Source organism: Aethalodelphis obliquidens, unplaced genomic scaffold, assembly GCF_003676395.1.
Source record: "Aethalodelphis obliquidens isolate GAN/ISIS:26980383/991018 unplaced genomic scaffold, ASM367639v1 scaffold15, whole genome shotgun sequence".
Taxonomy (NCBI): domain Eukaryota; kingdom Metazoa; phylum Chordata; class Mammalia; order Artiodactyla; family Delphinidae; genus Aethalodelphis; species Aethalodelphis obliquidens.
This window is the reverse complement of record NW_020837959.1, coordinates 8,525,877-8,543,979: the sequence shown is the minus strand read 5'-3', so window position 1 is coordinate 8,543,979 and position 18,103 is coordinate 8,525,877. Positions and strand designations below refer to the sequence as shown.

Here is an 18,103-nt window from a genome sequence, read left to right as displayed (position 1 = left end):
ATACCTCTTAATCCCCTTCCCCTATCTTGCCCCTCCTCCCACCCTCTCCTCACTGGTAACCACTAGTTTGTACTCTTCATCTGTGAGTCTGTTTCTGTTTTGTCATATTCATTCATTTCTTTTACTTTTTATATTCCACGTATAAGTGAAAACATACAGTATTTGTCTTTCTCTGTCTGACTTATTTCACTAAGCATAATACCTTCCAGGTCCATCCATCTTGTTGCAAATGGCAAAATTTCATTATTTTTATGGCTGAATAATATTCCATTGTGTGTGTGTGTGTATATATATATATATATATATATATATATATATATATATACCACATCTTCTTTATCCATTTATCCATATATATACCACATCTTCTTTATCCATTCTTCTTTATTCATTCATAATATTCCATTGTATATATACATACCACATCTTCTTTATCCATTCATGTGGTATATATATATACCACATCTTCTTTATCCATCCATCTTGTTGTAAATGGAAAAATTTCATTATTTTTATGGCTGAATATTTTTCCATTGTATATATATATATATATACCACATCTTCTTTATCCATTCATGTATTGATGGACACCCAGGTTGCTTGGTGCTTGTAAACAGTGCTGCTATGCATGTATCTTCTTGAATTAGTGTTTTTGTTTTCTTCAGATGTATACCCAAGGAGTGGAATTGCTGGGTCGTATGGTAGTTCTATTTTTAATTTTTTGAGGAACCTCCATACTGTTCTCCATAGTGGCTGTATCAATTTACATTCCCACCAACAGTCTATGAGGGTTCCCTTTTCTCCATATCCTTGTCAGCACTCGCTATTTGTTGTCTTTTTGACAATAGCCATTCTGACACGTGTGAGGTGATGCCTCGTGGTTCTGATTTACACTTCCCTGATGGTTAGTGATGTTGAGCATCTTTTCATGTGCCTGTTGGGCATCTGTATGTCTTCTTTGGAAAGATTCCTGTTCAGGTCCTCTGCCCATTTTTTAATTGTGTTGTTTGGTTTTTTGATATTGAGTTGTGTGAGTTCTTTATATATTTTGGATATTAACCCCTTATCAGACATATCATTCGCAAATATCTTCTCCCATTCTGTAGGTTGTCTTTTTGTTTTGTTGATGGTTTCCTTCATTGTGCAAAGCTTTTAAGTTTGATTAAGCCCCATTTGTTTATTTTTGCTTTTGTTTCTCTTGCCTGAGGAGATAGATCCAAAAAAATACTACTAAGGGGCTTCCCTGGTGGCACAGTGGTTGGGAGTCTGCCTGCCGATGCAGGGGACACGGGTTCGTGCCCCGGTCGGGGAAGATCCTACATGCCGTGGAGTGGCTGGGCCCGTGAGCCATGGCCGCTGAGCCTGCGCGTCCGGAGCCTGTGCTCCGCAGCGGGACAGGCCACAGCAGTGAGAGGCCCGCGTACCGCAAAAAAATAAAAAATAAAATAAAAATAAAAAATAAATACTACTAAGACCAATGTCAAAGAGTGTACTACCTATGTTTCCTTCTAGGAATTTTATGGTTTCCAGTCTTACCTTTAGATGTTTGTTAACAGAGTTCTTAAGAGCTGACGATTTTGAACAAAATTTGCTTTAGAATTTGAGTCTAGGTGATTTTTTGGTTAAATTTGTCTGAACTGAACAGCTAACTGACTGGATTCATTCAAATAGGCACACTGGCCATGTAATCTTTATTTCCTTGTTAAAATATTGTTTCAGTTTTCTTTCCTTCCTCTTTACTTTAAAAGTGATATTCAGTAGATCAATCACCTATACATAGATTTTGAAACATTTTGAAGTTATTATGAGAATAATTGATGAAGAAACAGTTGCTTATTTCTTCCACCTTAATAGAGAAAAAAAAGTGATTTTGTGTAATGTGACTAGAAATTCTTTCGCTGTAATGGTGCTAATTGAAATACAAAAAATACATTTCTGTTGCATATCTTCCTTTTGAAAGCTAACTTGACATTTTAAAACTAAGCATTAACATTTTAACAGCCAATAATCATGTAATTATAGCCTGTATATTTTTAAATGATTGAAAGGGTAATGGCCCAGGACAAATGTCTTATAATTAATTGAATGTTTTATGTGAAAACTAGTAAAATGACTCAAGGCTAAAGCAGTGGAAATTTGCAAAATTATTTCTTTGCAATAAACTCACTGTATATTCCCCAGTATAACTAGGATATACAGGCACAATGGGTAATTCAATCAAATGCGAACTTTCCAAAATAAGAAGTGTGTTTTCATGGTGGTCTTCAATGGTCTGCACTAAAGGAAGTGCTTCAAGCGCCAGCCCCCCAGCTCTTCCCTTGAGTACTCCTCCCTCCCACCAGGCTGGGGCCTGGTTCATACAGACCTGAGCCTCAAACCACTTTGAAGAGCCAAAGAGATTCCTGAACCCCTGATGTTAGGAGGCTCCCGATAACGGCATGAAGACCAGTCTCACAACCATTATTTCCACTCAGGAGTTCGACAGCTCCTTTTTCTCCTGAAATGTCTGTTGTAGGATTCTCCCCTTATCCCTCAGCTGTTGACCAATTGGTTTCATTATGACTATCATTTAGTCATAGGAAGTGAATCTAATCCTCTGAAACTTATCCATCAGGAAAGGAAACCTAAGACAATTATCCAGGACTTCCCTGGTGGCGCAGTGGTTAAGAATCTGCCTGCCAATGCAGGGGACATGGGTTCGATCCCTGGTCTGGGAAGATCCCACATGCCGTGGAGCAACTAAGCCCGTGCACCACAACTACTGAGCCTGCGCTCTAGAGCCCACGAACCACGACTACTGAGCCCACATGCCACAACTACTAAAGCCCGCGCTCCTAGAGCCCGTGCTCCGCAACTACAGAAGCCACTGCAACGAGAAGCCCGCGCACCGTAATGAAGAGTAGCCCCTGCTCACCGCAGCTAGAGAAAGCCCACACACAGAAACAAAGACCTAACACAGCCAAAAATAAATTAATTAATTAATTTTTTAAAAAAAGACAATTGTCCAGGTGATTCAAACAAACAAATGCTTCAGCTGTATCTTCCTAATAGGAAAAAAAAAAAAAAAAAAAAAAAAAAACTACGTAATTATTTGAAAAAAAAAAAAAAAAAAAAAAAAAAAAAAAAACCAGACTTCGTAATTATTTGATAACAAAATAAAGGAAAATATCTGGGCATTGCAATACCCAAGGTGGATTTTATCTTAAATTAGCCATTTGTGCTGTGTTCAACCTAAACAAATATTTAATCTACATCTCCCCGTAACAGCTTGAATATACTCAGACTCCACTGTCTGAATATTGGAGAGAAACGTGTTTCTGTCTTAAACCATGCACACAATTCCCTTGCTTGCCTACTTCCCAATGGGGTTGTAGATGGACTGAGTGAGGCATTTCCTGCCATCAGCCTCCTTTCCAACACAGAAATTCAGCAAGGAGGAGCCAGCCACATCCCTCGCACTAAAGTAACCTGGAAATCCTGGTACTGTTTAACATGTAAATATTTCAGAGATAACCATGGACATTTTTAAAAGGAAAACTGAGTTAGGAAAAATATGTAATGCCTTCCTTTATTTTGCTTCCTCAATACCATGTGTCATTGTAACCTAGCAGGACCCTTTGGGGCCTTCCCAGGACAGGCCTTCCCCCATATCCTCTGCTTTAGCTCCTCTCTGAAGTACCTAGATAATAGTATCTGATGCACATTTCCTGAGTTGTTTTACAGATGTGAAAAGCCCCCAACAAATGGAAGATGTTAACTACTTGATGACCATGAACACATAGCCCCAGGTCTCCTCCAGTCTAAAGACTGATAATGGTAAGCCCCGTGACACCACCCTGTTACCTCACCATCAGCCAATCAGAGAATTGTGCACGAGATGATCACTTACCCTGAGACCCTCCACTCCCTCACCTGGCTTTTAAAAATGCTTTGCTAAAACCCTTCGGGGAGCTTGGAGCTTTTTGGGGCATGAGACACTTGTCTCCTTGCATGGCCCTGCAATAAACCTTTCTCTGCTCCAAGTTCCCACATTTCAGTTTCTTCGGCCTCACTGTGCGTTGGGCACGTGAACTCGAGCTAACAAACTGTGTTCATGATGGTGGGCATAAAAGTGAGTCAGGTACAGCCTTTGTCTTCAAATATTGCATGCTCCAGTAGGAAAGACAGACAAGAACATCACCAATCATTGTAGATGTTGACGAGAACTATACATAAAAATGTCCCGAGAGATTTAAGAGTAGAGTTCAAGGCCCCTAAAATGCAGGGGTGGTTGAGGGGAGTTAGATTTGTGTAGAGAAGTTGGGAAAGATCTGGGAGACCAGTGGTGTGAGATAGAAACTGTGTAATTAACCGTGAGGCTTTCACAGTAGTGATTACAAAGGGATGTCGCTCATGTACTGACATGGCTAATGCATATTTTAAGAAGGGAAAGTACTCAGTACTCATAAAGTGATTAAAGACAGCCTTAAACCTGAGGGGTGTTTAAACATGTTAATTTTACCCTTTTAATATTTAAAGCCCGAGTCAGCTTTGTTATGTGTTAAGCTTCTGTGTTTATGAATCTCCCAAGGAAGTTTCTATTAAACGCCTTATTTTTGAAATAGCAGATATGCTCCTGTGTTTACATCTCTCAGCCTCTCAAGAGCTCGCTCCCTTTACATATCGTTTCTCTACATTTCTCGGTTCCATGAGGTTAATAATAATGAGTCAATGTGAAATCTTCACAAAACACTTTAAATTGCCCTATAAATGAAATTCTCAATTATTGTGATTAAATAAGCCCCCTGTGGAAAAATAGAGAATATTTTGGGGCTGCTAACAAATTTAGGCAAAACAATATCTCAAAATATGGTTTTCTTTTACATCTCTTCAATTCCTATTAATATTGCCTGGCATTTTAACGCTATTCTTCTGAGTGAGATACAGCCACCTCCTTTGTCTCTTTTTATAATAAACAGGGCAACAAAGACCATAACAGCCTTAGGATATAGTCCAAAGAGAGAAAGCCTTGGGGTAGAGGCAATATTGGACCAGAAGCAACAGGAGGAACAATTCTGGACATATTCACACAGTAGAAAACCAAAGCTTGCCGTGAGAGCTTTGTGAGAGAATAAATCCTATTGATATTCTAACGGACCTATAGTGATATATATATACAAATATGGATATACTCTCTCTCTATAGGAATACCTAGATAACTATATATACATTTGTATACTTACATACATAATATACATTTATACAGATACTATATATAATACCTGTATATATAAATATTTTTATGTATACAAAGTATTTATGTATTATATATCTTATATATGTATATATTATGTATACATATACACACATACATGTATAATACACAATATATACACATTATATATATAGTATATATATGTGCATATCTATGTTTAGTATATGTAGGCATATACATTATATATAGTATATATGTGAGTATATGTTTATTTTAAATAAATATATATATAAACGTGTCACCAGTTGCACAGAGGAAATTTTACAGATTTGTAACTTAAACAGTGAGGTTCTTTCATGCAACAGCTATCAAAGCTTTGTGACTACAGTAGTAAGATGTTGTCTCAGTAAGCTCTATGGTATTTTTAAATCACCTTCTCACATGAAACTTTCTACAGTATATCTTGACCCAAAGAATCTATTTAAAATTTTGGAAAATACAGCTGTCTTTTTCCATTAAAAAAAAAAAACTTGACTATTAAAATTTTGATTTCAGAAGTTGTATGCTTAGCCACTTGTAAATGTCTAAGTAGAATATTTCCTTTTTGACACGTAGAGGATAACCTGAGAAAGGCTTGAAGCAGTTTCCAGAGGCATTCAATGTGAAAAAAAATAATTAACTCTATGATGATCATTGTTGCCTGGCCAGCAGTGATTCCGCCATCCTTCCTCTCTAACAGGTCCCCAAAGAAACTCCTGTGCCCCTCCTTCCCTGGGCAGCCAGGAGCCGGGTCATCTTTGTGAGGCTATTATTCAGCAGAACACAAAAGGACAATCAAGATAAAGAAAAGAAAGATCACAAACCATAAAGGAACCTGGGTAAGACACTTACTACAAATAAACATGCCTGTACTGGTGACTTGCTGGCAGTCAAGGCCTGAAGAAAGTGTGATATATTATGTTAGTTGCAAGAACATGCCCAGAAGCTCAACAATTACAGAAGCAGAATTAATGTGCTTGTTTCTAGTTGCTGCATCCATCAGAGACACCTACATTAAAGCCTAGGATAGGAACTGTAGCTGGACATCAAATTCCCACACCCCATCCTTCCCACCAAGCCACCAGCCCTCTGCCCAGATGGGCCTAGAAACCAGCCACCCCTGGTGCTTCCCAGGCCTGCATGTCTGAGGCATGAAAGGGGAGGGAAGCCAGAGGAGGGTGAGAAGTTGAGCCTCTGTGCACCCCTATTTCCTGGGAAGCCTATTTCCCCTGGGGATCACAGAGGGCCTTGTGGGTCATTCTAACCAGTGAGGGTTTTATGCATAATGCACTGGGAGCCCCTGGAGGGTATAAGCAGAGGAGTGATGTGATCTGACTTATGGTTAACCTTCAACTGGAGAGGGAGGAGGACAGAGCATGAACAGCCAGGAGAAGCCTCCCCCACGCGGTCTCTGCCCTGTGTCACTCTTCTGTGCTTCAGCCCCTTCCTCCCCCATCTCTCTCCGGACCAATGCGACGGTCCTCAAGGTCCAGGTGGCAGATCTCTTCCAACTCTGGTGAGTATCCCGTGTTCCCCGAGGTTTGCCTCACCCACAGACCAAACTCTCCTGTCCCCAGTCTCCTGCTAACGAAGGCTATGAGCTCCATGTCCTATTTCATTAAATCCTAACCTTCCCCTTTGTCATAGAAGGTTGTTTCCAGTCTAAGCTGAAGCCTCATTGCCCCGCGCTCTCTCTCGGAGCGCCACACCTCTGCCCCACTGAATTCTAAGTGTACCAGGCCTCTTCGGGATTATGTTTCTTTATCTTTTCATCTGTTACATAGAAAGATAATCACAGTCTCATACCTTGTTGAAAGGACTCCAAAATGGCAAGATCCCTATGGGGGAAATTTTTTTTTTTTTTTGGCTGCGTTGGGTCTTCGCTGGTGCACGCAGGCTTTCTCTAGTTGCAGCAAGCAGGGGCTACTCTTTGTTGCGGTGCACGGGCTTGACATTGTTGCAGAGCACGGGTTTCTCTTGTTGCAGAGCACGGGCTCTAGGAGCATGGGCTTCAGTAGTTGTGGCACGCGGGCTCAGTAGTCGTGGCACACAGTCTCAGTAGTTGTGGCTCACGGGCTCTAGAGCACAAGCTCAGTAGCTGTGGCGCACGGGCTTAGTTGCTCCGTGGCATGTGAGATCTTCCCGGACCAGGACTCGAACCCATGTCCTCTGCATTGGCAGGCGGATTCTTTTTTTTTTTTTTTTTTTTTTGCGCGAGTAAGTAATGTTTTATTTGTGGCAGAGATGGTGGATTGTCAAGCGCAATCTTTTTTTTTTACATCTTTATTGGAGTATAATTGGTTTACAATGGTGTGTTAGTTTCTGCTTTATAACAAAGTGAATCAGTTATACATATACATATGTTCCCATATCTCTTCCCTCTTGCGTCTCCCTCCCTCCCACCCTCCCTATCCCACCCCTCTAGGTGGTCACAAAGCACCAAGCTGATCTCCCTGTGCTATGCGGCTGCTTCCCACTAGCTATCTATTTTACATTTGATAGTGTATATGTGTCCATGCCACTCTCTCGCTTTGTCACAGCTTACCCTTCCCCCTCCCCGTATCCTCAAGTCCATTCTCTAGTAGGTCTGTGTCTTTATTCCTGTCTTACCCCTAGGTTCTTCATGACATTTTTTTTTTTCTTAAATTCCACATATATGTGTTAGCATACGGTATTTGTCTTTCTCTTTCTGACTTACTTCACTCTGTATGACAGACTCTAGGTCTATCCACCTCATTACAAATAGCTGAATTTCGTTTCTTTTTATGGCTGAGTAATATTCCATTGTATATATGTGCCACATCTTCTTTATCCATTCATCCAATGATGGACACTTAGGTTGTTTCCATCTCTGGGCTATTGTAAATAGAGCTGCAATGAACATTTTGGTACATGACTCTTTTTGAATTATGGTTTTCTCAGGGTATATGCCCAGTAGTGGGATTGCTGGATCATATGGTAGTTCTATTTGTAGTTTTTTAAGGAACCTCCATACTGTTCTCCATAGTGGCTGTACCAATTCACATTCCCACCAGCAGTGCAAGAGTGTTCCCTTTTCTCCACACCCTCTCCAGCATTTATTGTTTGTAGATTTTTTGATGATGGCCATTCTGACTGGTGTGAGGTGATATCTCATTGTAGTTTTGATTTGCATTTCTCTAATGATTAATGATGTTGAGCATTCTTTCATGTGTTTGTTGGCAGTCTGTATATCTTCTTGGGAGAAATGTCTCTTTAGGTCTTCTGCCCATTTTTGGATTGGGTTGTTTGTTTTTTTGTTATTGAGCTGCATGAGCTGCTTATAAATTTTGGAGATTAATCCTTTGTCAGTTGCTTCATTTGCAAATACTTTCTCCCATTCTGAGGGTTGTCTTTTGGTCTTGTTTATGGTTTCCTTTGTTGTGCAAAAGCTTTGAAGTTTCATTAGGTCCCATTTGTTTATTTTTGTTTTTATTTCCATTTCTCTAGGAGGTGGGTCAAAAAGGATCTTGCTGTGATTTATGTCATAGAGTGTTGGCAGGCGGATTCTTAACCACTGCGCCACCAGGGAAGTCCCAGAAATTTTTGTTTTTAACCCAGCAATCCTATGAATAGTAATTCATACCTTACACACATACAAAATAACATATGTACAAGATTACTCAACACTGCGTGTTTTGTGATAACAAAAGATCAGAAGCAACCCAAGTGTTCCTCATTAGAGGATTGTTTAAAACACAAGTTCTCTACAAGGGGTGATTTATTTTTGGCTGTCACAACTGGGGAGGACTCCTAGCATCTAGTGGGTCAAAGTCAGGGGTGCTTGCTAAGCATTCTACACTGCAAAGGACAACATCCACAACCAAAAATTATCCTGCCCCAAATGTCCCTAATGCCAAGGGTGAGAAATCCTGAGTTAAAGAAGCATACATATAATGAATATTATGCAGCCATTTAAATAAGAATAGGATAAAAACACTGTCTATGTACATACAGATATAAAAAGACCTTCAGAGTACATAAAGTAGAAATAGCAAGGTAAGGATGGTTTATATGCTAACTTCTGTATAAGAAAAGAAAAATAAGAAAATACATAATATGTGTATTTGCCTGTGTCTGCATGAAGAAGCACTAAAAGGACACGGGATTAATTAATGAAGATGATTACCAACTGAGGATTGATTGCACTTGGAGGGGGGATGTTTACAGACATAAGTAGGAGCAGCAATTCTCAATGTACATCTCAGTATCTCACTTTAATTGGGAACCATGTGTCTCTATTACCTACTCAAGAAAAGCACAAAGACTTAGGACACAAAGATAAAAAAAGACATGTGAGGTCCTTGAGAATGAAGGGGTTGTATCTTATTTATCTTTGTGTTCTAATTATCTAGCATTATGCCTTTTCTAAAATGGACACAGCCATTAAAAGAATTTAATTCAGTTCAAGCCAATGGCTTTCACATCATTAAGTGCCTACATAAATACATTCATAAGTACAGGGCTAATTACAAAATAAATGATATTGTAACTTGTAGCCTTTGACCTCATGGAGGTTACAGTCAGCTATGAAAACAAACACATAAAACAATTAAAGAACAATAATCCAATTCTTTGGGTTACTTAATGGGGAAAAAAGAATTTTTCACTATAGATTTTCAGAAAAATGAAAATGAGTTAAATAAAGCTGAAAGTCAATTTATCAACTGCTTCTTCATTGAACATGCAAATTTGTCCTCTGGTCATTTACAAAGACATCTGACTTTGATTCATAGGTTTATTATTTTAGTTAATGGACTGAGGCAGAAATTAAAACAATGACATCATAACAAACTAAAATGGAAAAAAAAAACCCAAATAAGCCGACACTGATTCACTTGAAATTTAACATCATCTAGTCTGGGAAAATGTCATAAAGAGCTGAGGGATTGCTGCCCCCAAGAGGTTAATCAAAAAACTCCAAAATAAAAAGGATGACATTTAATTTCAAGAGCCAAGCAGCTGAGAAAGGAAGACATAGGACGGAGCCTTTTAAAAAATATTTATGTATTTATTTATTTGGCTGTGCTGAGTCTTAGTTGCAGCACGCGGGATTCTTTGATGGCATGAGGGATCTAGTTCCCTGACCAGGGATTAAACCCGGGTTCCCTGCATTGGGAGCTTGGAGTCTTGACCACTGGACCACCAGGGAAGTCCCAGAGCCTTATTTTATAAGGGAGTGAGACCCAAGCCCACTGATTCTGGAAGATTAAGGAAAGAGAAAGTTATCTGGAGCTTCTAAGCGTGGAGAAGGGTTTGGAGCAAAGGAAAGAGAGTGAGTACCTGCTCATGGCATCCAATGAACATTAGGGGCAACTTCTCTGGGGAGTCTTCTCAACTTGTGAGTTTTTTCTTTTGTCACTTCTGCCCATATTTCTCCGTAGATACTAGTGATTAATAACCGTGACACATTCCCAAAGGGCTCTGTGCTTATTTCAGTTATCTAAGAAAAGCTGTGAGGTTTTGTCTTACTCAGCAGTAGGCCAGAGGAGGGTAACCCCTATCAGAATTAACTCTTTCATGCAGCGGAAGTGAAAGCCTGCAGACAAAATCTCTACACCATGGAACTCTTCTTAAAGTAACAGGCAGAAGAAAGGGAGCCTGGGGCCCAAAGGTGCGCGCTAGGTGTCTAATCTAGCAAAAGACCATGAGAAACTTTGCATCTCTTTCATGACCTTAAGCATCTACCTCAGCAGAAATCCTACCAAGCCAAGGAGAACTTGGCTGGTTTCCAGTAACCTAGAGTTTTAAATTCCCAAATTCTGCTGCCTCAACTGGGAAGGATATATTCGAAGTAAACTAAATCGTAATTCATATGCGAACATTTATCTACGGCTGTACATTTTAGGTTAAGTAAACATATGGGAGGTACTGCTTCTCTGAAAAAAAATATATAACTTCAAATTACCAACTTAGAGAAATTTATGAAAAAGCAGATTAACCCAGTAGAAAGGCTTTGGACTTTGAGGTCAAAGAGATAGCGAATTTCAGTTATGATTCTGCCCCATATTACCTGTCAGTTCACTTCTTTGAACCTCAGCTTCCTCGTCTATAAAATATAGATAATTCTTACCTTGCAGCATTGCTGGAGGGTTGAGAAATGACATATATTTTTCATAATATATGGCTAAAGAAGATGTGGTACATACATACAAAGGAATATTATTCAGCCATAAAAAAAGAATCAAATAATGCCATCTGCAGCAACATGGATGGACCTAGAGATTATCACATGAAGTGAAGTAAGCTAGACAGAGAAAGACAAATATCATATAGTATAACTTATGTGTGGAATCTAAAAAAAATTGATACAAATGAACTTATACACAAAACAGAAACAGACTCACAGACATAGAAAACAAACTTATGGTTACCAAAGGGGAAAGTGGGCGAGGGGAGGGATAAATTAGGAGTTTGGGATTAACATATACACACTACTATATATAAAATAGATAACCAACAAGGACCTACAGCATAGCACAGGGAACTATACTCAATATTTTATAATAACCTATAAGGGAAAAGAATCTGAAAAACTATATATATATATATTTGAGATTAACAGAAAACAGATGGGTGCTTATGAGGAGGGGGCACAGATGGGCTCCAACAAGCCTGGAAGCGAAGGTAAATTGATTTTAGGACAGATGTACGGGTGGTAACGACGGAGCCAAGACAGTCAGAAGCAACAGCTGAGGACTCTCTAGGGAAAAAGCCCAAAATGAGTTTAAGAAAAAATCAGAACGTTTAAAGGGGTAGCTTAAGAACTCACTGGTCCTAACACGGTTATTTGATCCGAACTTCATCTTCATCTGACGGACAGTACCGACAAAGAATACAGCATTGGATGTGTTCTTATACTTAAATTAGTAAATTATCTTTGCCTTGTTGCATGAAGGATTTCACAGTGGTGATAATGCAGGTATCCATGCCAAACAGACATGATGTCTTAAGCTCCATCTTTCTGAGCCTCATAAAGATGTGTAATGTATCTTACATAGTTATTTATGGAAATGTCTAACATAGTATTAGACTTACACCTGGCCTTCAATAAATCTTCTTTGTTTTTTGGTTTACAGTAGAAGTTCAGATTATGAATAAAAAGTTAAAATCAGAATGAAAGAAATTTTAATTTAGAAAAGTCTTTGAATACCAGGGGGAAGTTGAATACAGATGTGGAAACCATTGGGTTGTAGTGGACACAATGATACACCATCAAGATCCCACTTCAGTGAAGAACTGGGGCCCAGCTGCTGGCAGTGATGTCACAGGCAGCCTACACATGTCAGCTCTTCAGGAGCAGTCAGCACCGTAGGTGAATGGTCAAAGTCAGGGAGGATGCACAGGAAACCAGAAAGAATAGGTATAGAGGAAGGGTAGTGACCAAAAAGACCCATAGCCTCTGACCACAGCTACTTCAGACAACAATGAGTTTGTGAGATAATGGGATCCGATGGGGTTTCCTTCGGACTTTTGACTGCCTGCCCCCAAAATCCAAATTACCCAGCCCTCTCTGACAGTAAAATCCAAAAGACTTTGGACTTGATACTGGAGAGAGCTAAAGGACAGCCTTTCTCTAGGGGCTGACACCATGAGATGTAAAACTCAAGAATTCAGCGTCCGTGTGTCCCACTAAGTGAAGGAAGTGTATGAAATGAGAGACTGAAGCCAACATACTGAGTAAAGCAGGGTCAAGAACTGGAAAAAGGCCCCTGGTGGCATGTGTGTCCCTGGTTCCAGTGGGTCCTCAGGCTCTGCTGCATCTTTTCTTTTCCAGAGTTGTGTATGGGCCTGAAGCTCTCAACTAACCAGTAGAAAACCATTGCATGTTTACCCTAACAGATTTCCTAAGTAACCCAGAATCCTGTTGTGCACACCTCCATAAACAGAGGCATATCCTGGGGTAGCTCCCATGGTTGTGACACCCGCAGGGTGGCTGAGGAAATCAGGAATGGTCAAAGGCACTGCCCACTGCAAAGGCTGTTTGTGCCCTAGCGCAGCCACACCAGCCAAGGTAACCTTCCTCTGCCGGCTTCTTCCCACAGACCCCAGCCACTGCTTCCCCTCTTCCTGACACACTCTCCTTCCCCTACCGAAATCATCTGCTTCTGGGCCTGGTTACTGCTGCAAATGGTCCCCACATCTCAACTCTAATAAGTGTGACACTCATCCCGATATTGAGGGAACATAGCTTCTCAAAAGGGGGAAATCATAACTGCCCCAAATCTGGCAGAAATACCAGAAGTGCGTGGAATCACCCACCACACTATGAAATGTAAGTCACAGTTCTATGTCAATGAGTATTTTCTCATGATAGCAAACAAACAAAAATAGAGGACTCTCAGAGCTGTCCTGGAGACATTCCATGGTCAAGATATTCATTATTCCGACACAATTATTTTAGCCACCATTTACACCTACAATGTCACCAGTTACCAGCTCATGGGCACACGGAATAGCCCTCATCTAGCACGAAACTCCAGCATTGCTACTGCAGATACCAATTAGGAGTGAATTCTCATCTATCACTAAAGCATCAAAACATGACCTGTCAATGTTCCCTTATCACAACAGGGTTACACATGCTAACTAAATGAGGGAATTAGTTACTTTATGAATACATGAAGAGCTTGGATTACCTTCCATTGTTTAGAAGTAAACTTTCAGCTTATTGTCAAAAACGAGCTATGAAAATCCTCCTTTTGGGTTCAACTTTGTTAGCTTATTTTTGGCTTATGGTAGAAGGTGATTTTTCTGCTAAACTAACGTAGCCATGTGTCCTCATGATTTCTATCTCAGCGGTAAATTTTTTCAGATGTTTAGGTAAAACACTCTCCTCTCTGATCATTTCGCATTTTAATTAAAACAATGACTATTTTTAGCTAGCAAAAACACATCCTCGGGCTTCCCTGGTGACGCAGTGGTTGGGAGTCCGCCTGCCGATGCAGGGGACACGGGTTTGTGCCCCGGTCCGGGAAGATCCCACATGCCGCGGAGCGGCTGGGCCTGTGAGCCATGGCCGCTGAGCCTGCGCTTCCGGAGCCTGTGCTCCGCAATGGGAGAGGCCACAACAGTGAGAGGCCCGCAAAACGCAAAAAAAAAAAAAAAAAAGAAAGAAAAAAAACCCACATCCTCACCTTTGTATTTAAAGTCCCTGGATCCTCCAGAAATAGATTGTAAATGTGAAATACTTTACTAAAAAAAGAGAAGTAAGAAGCGTCTAGTTTTGGAGTGTACATGTTCCAATAAACTGATTTAATGCCAAAGTGAAGACATTTTTAGCATGCTCTCCCAGCTGAATCCAAACAGACACCTTCCCATTTGAGGGGGTGGCACAGGGAATCGTCTGAGCAGTCGTCGCGTATGTATGCTCAACAGAATTCATCATAAGCAATGGGAAACTGCATTCTGGTAGGGAATTTACGATATTAGATTGTTTCCTTAGGGAGATTCATACTTAGAAATACAGGGCTGGCTTGTTTTCTCAAAATTTCCATTTCTCCAGTCGGAATGGTGGGCTGCAAAGACGGCATCCATAATGCTAGTCCTAGAAACCATTAATCCTAAATATCTATGAAGCACCTATTGTGCGCAAGACACTTTGCTCAGAAAACCTAAGAGGCTATTATATCAAAGACTTCTTGCAAGTCACCCAGCTCTTAAGGCAGTGCCTGGCTTTGCCTAGCAGCCAGGAAGAGTCTGGCACCACCACCCCAGGTTGGGGGCCTTCCTCAATCCTCAACTAAGGAGGTTGTATATCCTGGGGAATTCACTGAGATGTCAAATTTGGGGGAGAGGGAGGGCAGTCCCTCAGCGATGAAGGGCAGTAGAAGACGGAAAAGACACAGGAACTGTGGATGACAGTCTACAAAGGAGCATGTGCCAAAGCTCCACATGCAAGTTTCACTGCAAGGTCACCCTTCTGTGGTTCCAGGATGGTTCGTCCAGCTGTTCCTGACACTAAGCGCCTCCCCTCTGCTCAGGCGTGTGGGTACCACACGGCAGCGTTCTCATGATGGCTGGCCTCCCATCTAGGTCAGTCATCCCCATCACCAAACTTGTGAAATACTAAACTGAAAAGAGAGTTGCTCTGTCTCCTGCTTTCATGACTTCTCCCCCATCTCTCAGCCCCTAACTCTCACCTATATACCTGCTTTACAAGCGTCAGAGTGTCTTATTTTCAAAAGGAATAAAGTCCGTGCAAATAACACTTTTCCAGCCTATTTGCTGTATCAGAAAAAAGCACCTCCTCCAATCTGCACTCCCATTGAGCCTTGGAGCTAATTTCGCCAGAAATATTACCCATTCCTTTTTCTTTGACAGTCGTGCAAGGGAATCATTATACACATGGCATATATATTTTTCAGTCTAAAGATATAAGCAGTCTTCATAGTAGGGAACGGTTACTGTAGAGGCATGGCTGCCTCTATTCCATGATACTCAACCACTGAGTCTGTTGAGATGGTGTATTGAAAGCCCTTTCTAAACTGAACATTTTATTTGATTTGCATTTCCAGGGGGCTTTTCAATGCCAAATCTGTGAAGTATCTGTCGACTGGCAGAATAAATACAATGTGAGTAGTGACTTTTGAGGAAATTGTAAACAGGTTAATATAGAAATTAAATTAAGGCAAACCCCATGGCTGGCTGTGAAGTGGAATTAGAGTGCAGGCATAGATAGCAAAACTGACATTCTTCTGCTGCTGTCTTTGGCTGATAACAGGGAAAGGATGCTAAAAGAGACCTGCTGGAGACAGGATTGGAGGGAGTGGGCGGAAGACAAGCTGGCTTTGCTACAGCCAGAGCTGGAGACCAGGACCTGACAGCCAGAGGTGGAGATGGAAACCAACCAACAGAATCCACGATGTTTTGGGGGGTGAGGGTGCCCTGGGAGGACTCAGCAAAGAGCCATAGATGGGATGGTTCACTTTACCAGCAAAAAAATTGTGGATCATATAAATATTCATGAGAAATCGTGAAGAAAATATTGGCAGAGGCAATATTTGAGGATAACAATGCAAGATAGGGAAACCAGATTTTCAGTTACAGAAAAGGATTCCACGTTAGTCACATGGAGCATTTCTAACAGCAAGTCAGAGTCACATGGAAGCCAAGGGACTAGCTCAAACCCTAAATCCCTTTTTAGGATAAAATTTATAGAGTGATTTTACTTGAAGCTGAAATGCAATTATATTAAATATAGCTCTTTGTTTTACAGTAAGCTAGGGCTTAGCACCAAATCTCTGCTCCTGTAGAAATGATTTATCTAACTGAATGAATTAAATTGTAGTTCTCAGTTTCAAAACGTAGAGTTTATGGGTTTTCAAAAGGTCAGAGAGGCCATATTGAGGTCAAAAGCCTAAACCTATTACCCCTCACTTTCCCCTCACTCTTAGTTGATGATGCTATGCTGTATATCATCTGCTCTGGTGATGCTTTCCAGAGACTTCCAAAGAAAGATCTCTTTAAGTCTATTAATTCACTTTTAATAGCTACGTGAAGTCAGTTCATTGAAAACAGTTAAAGGAGGGTAAATAAGGAACTTGCTTTTCTTTCTTTTAATTGACATATAACATTGTGTAACTTTAAGGTGTACAATGTGTTGATTTGAGACACTTAAATCTTGCAAAATGATTACTACCTTAGCTTTGGCTAACATCTTTATCATGTCACATAATTACTGTTTTGTTTTGGTGGTGAGAACACTTAAAATGTTCTCTCTCAGCAACTTTCAAGTATGTACTATATGGTATTATTAACTATAATCTATTATAATCAATATTATAAAATATATATTTACTATTATCAACTCATTTTTCTTAAATAAAAAAGTCTTGGCTAACTTGAGCATCTGGGAAGCTATCAATTGAGAGCAATAAAGATTGATCAACCTTAACGCCTACAGACTTGGAAATACTTTAGTGTAGGAGTTGAAGAATATGGCTAACTAATGAGCTCACAAGCCCAAATATAACTGGTGAACCAGAGACGTCTACAGGCTCTTCCTTGTTGGGAACACTGCTCAGCTCCTAGCTCCTTAAGGGAAATCAATATTTATGATCCACCATATCTGGTCTGTCAGGTCGATTTTTAGTTGTGGTGATTGATGGTCCAGATAACATGAATAGGTTTTACAAGTGAATATATAAATACATCTGTGAGATTTAAGGGCTTCGCTTGCCATCAGATTTAGAGAGGGAATAAAAGGAAATCATCAGATCAAATTCTCAATACTCACATATCAATTCAAGACTAAGTTTTGGGTTGTTGGCTGCAAAAGTGATCAACAGGCACTTCGTCCGCTTTGTGTTGAGAAGCTCGGCAACTTCAGAAACCAAAACAAAAGAAGCCAGTTAACCTTTTTAGGTGCCCATTTTTATCTTAGAAAAGACCCCTGTATTATTTTCCATGACTGAGAATTAGGAGTATATGTCTTTTGCTTAAAAGTATCACTGTATGGGGACTTCCCTGGCTGTCCAGTGGTTAAGACTTCGCTTTCCAATGCAGGGGGTACGGGTTCAATCCCTGGTAGGGGAGCTAAGAGCTCACATGCCTCATGGCCAAAAAACAAAAACAGAAAACAGAAGCAATATTGTAACAAATTCAATAAAGACTTTAAAAATGGTCCACATCAAAAAAAAATCTTTAAAAAGTATCACTGTATGACAAGAAGTTCATGCATCTGGATATTCATTTAGTAAGATGCTAGCGGCCTTGGCTGTAAGAAGGTTTTGCTTTAAGCACATTCTGAAAGGTTGAATAAGTGAGAATAAATAGTGCACCCATAGTCATTCAATTTGGGACATTTAGGTGGGAGATTCTCAGCCTGACAGTCTTAACATAAGTTGTCCT

General features: G+C 40.2%; 1 long non-coding RNA gene across 4 annotated transcripts in view; it reads right to left on the bottom strand.

Moving 5' to 3' along the window:
* LOC113625382 (uncharacterized) overlaps nucleotides 1–18,103 on the bottom strand; it is an 84,301-nt gene that overhangs the window by 54,942 nt on the left and 11,256 nt on the right. For all 4 annotated transcript variants that reach the window (XR_003434644.1, XR_003434647.1, XR_003434645.1 and 1 more), the window contains exon 3: nucleotides 17,490–17,576. This is a non-coding gene — a long non-coding RNA (uncharacterized LOC113625382). The remainder of the gene's footprint in view (nucleotides 1–17,489; nucleotides 17,577–18,103) is intronic.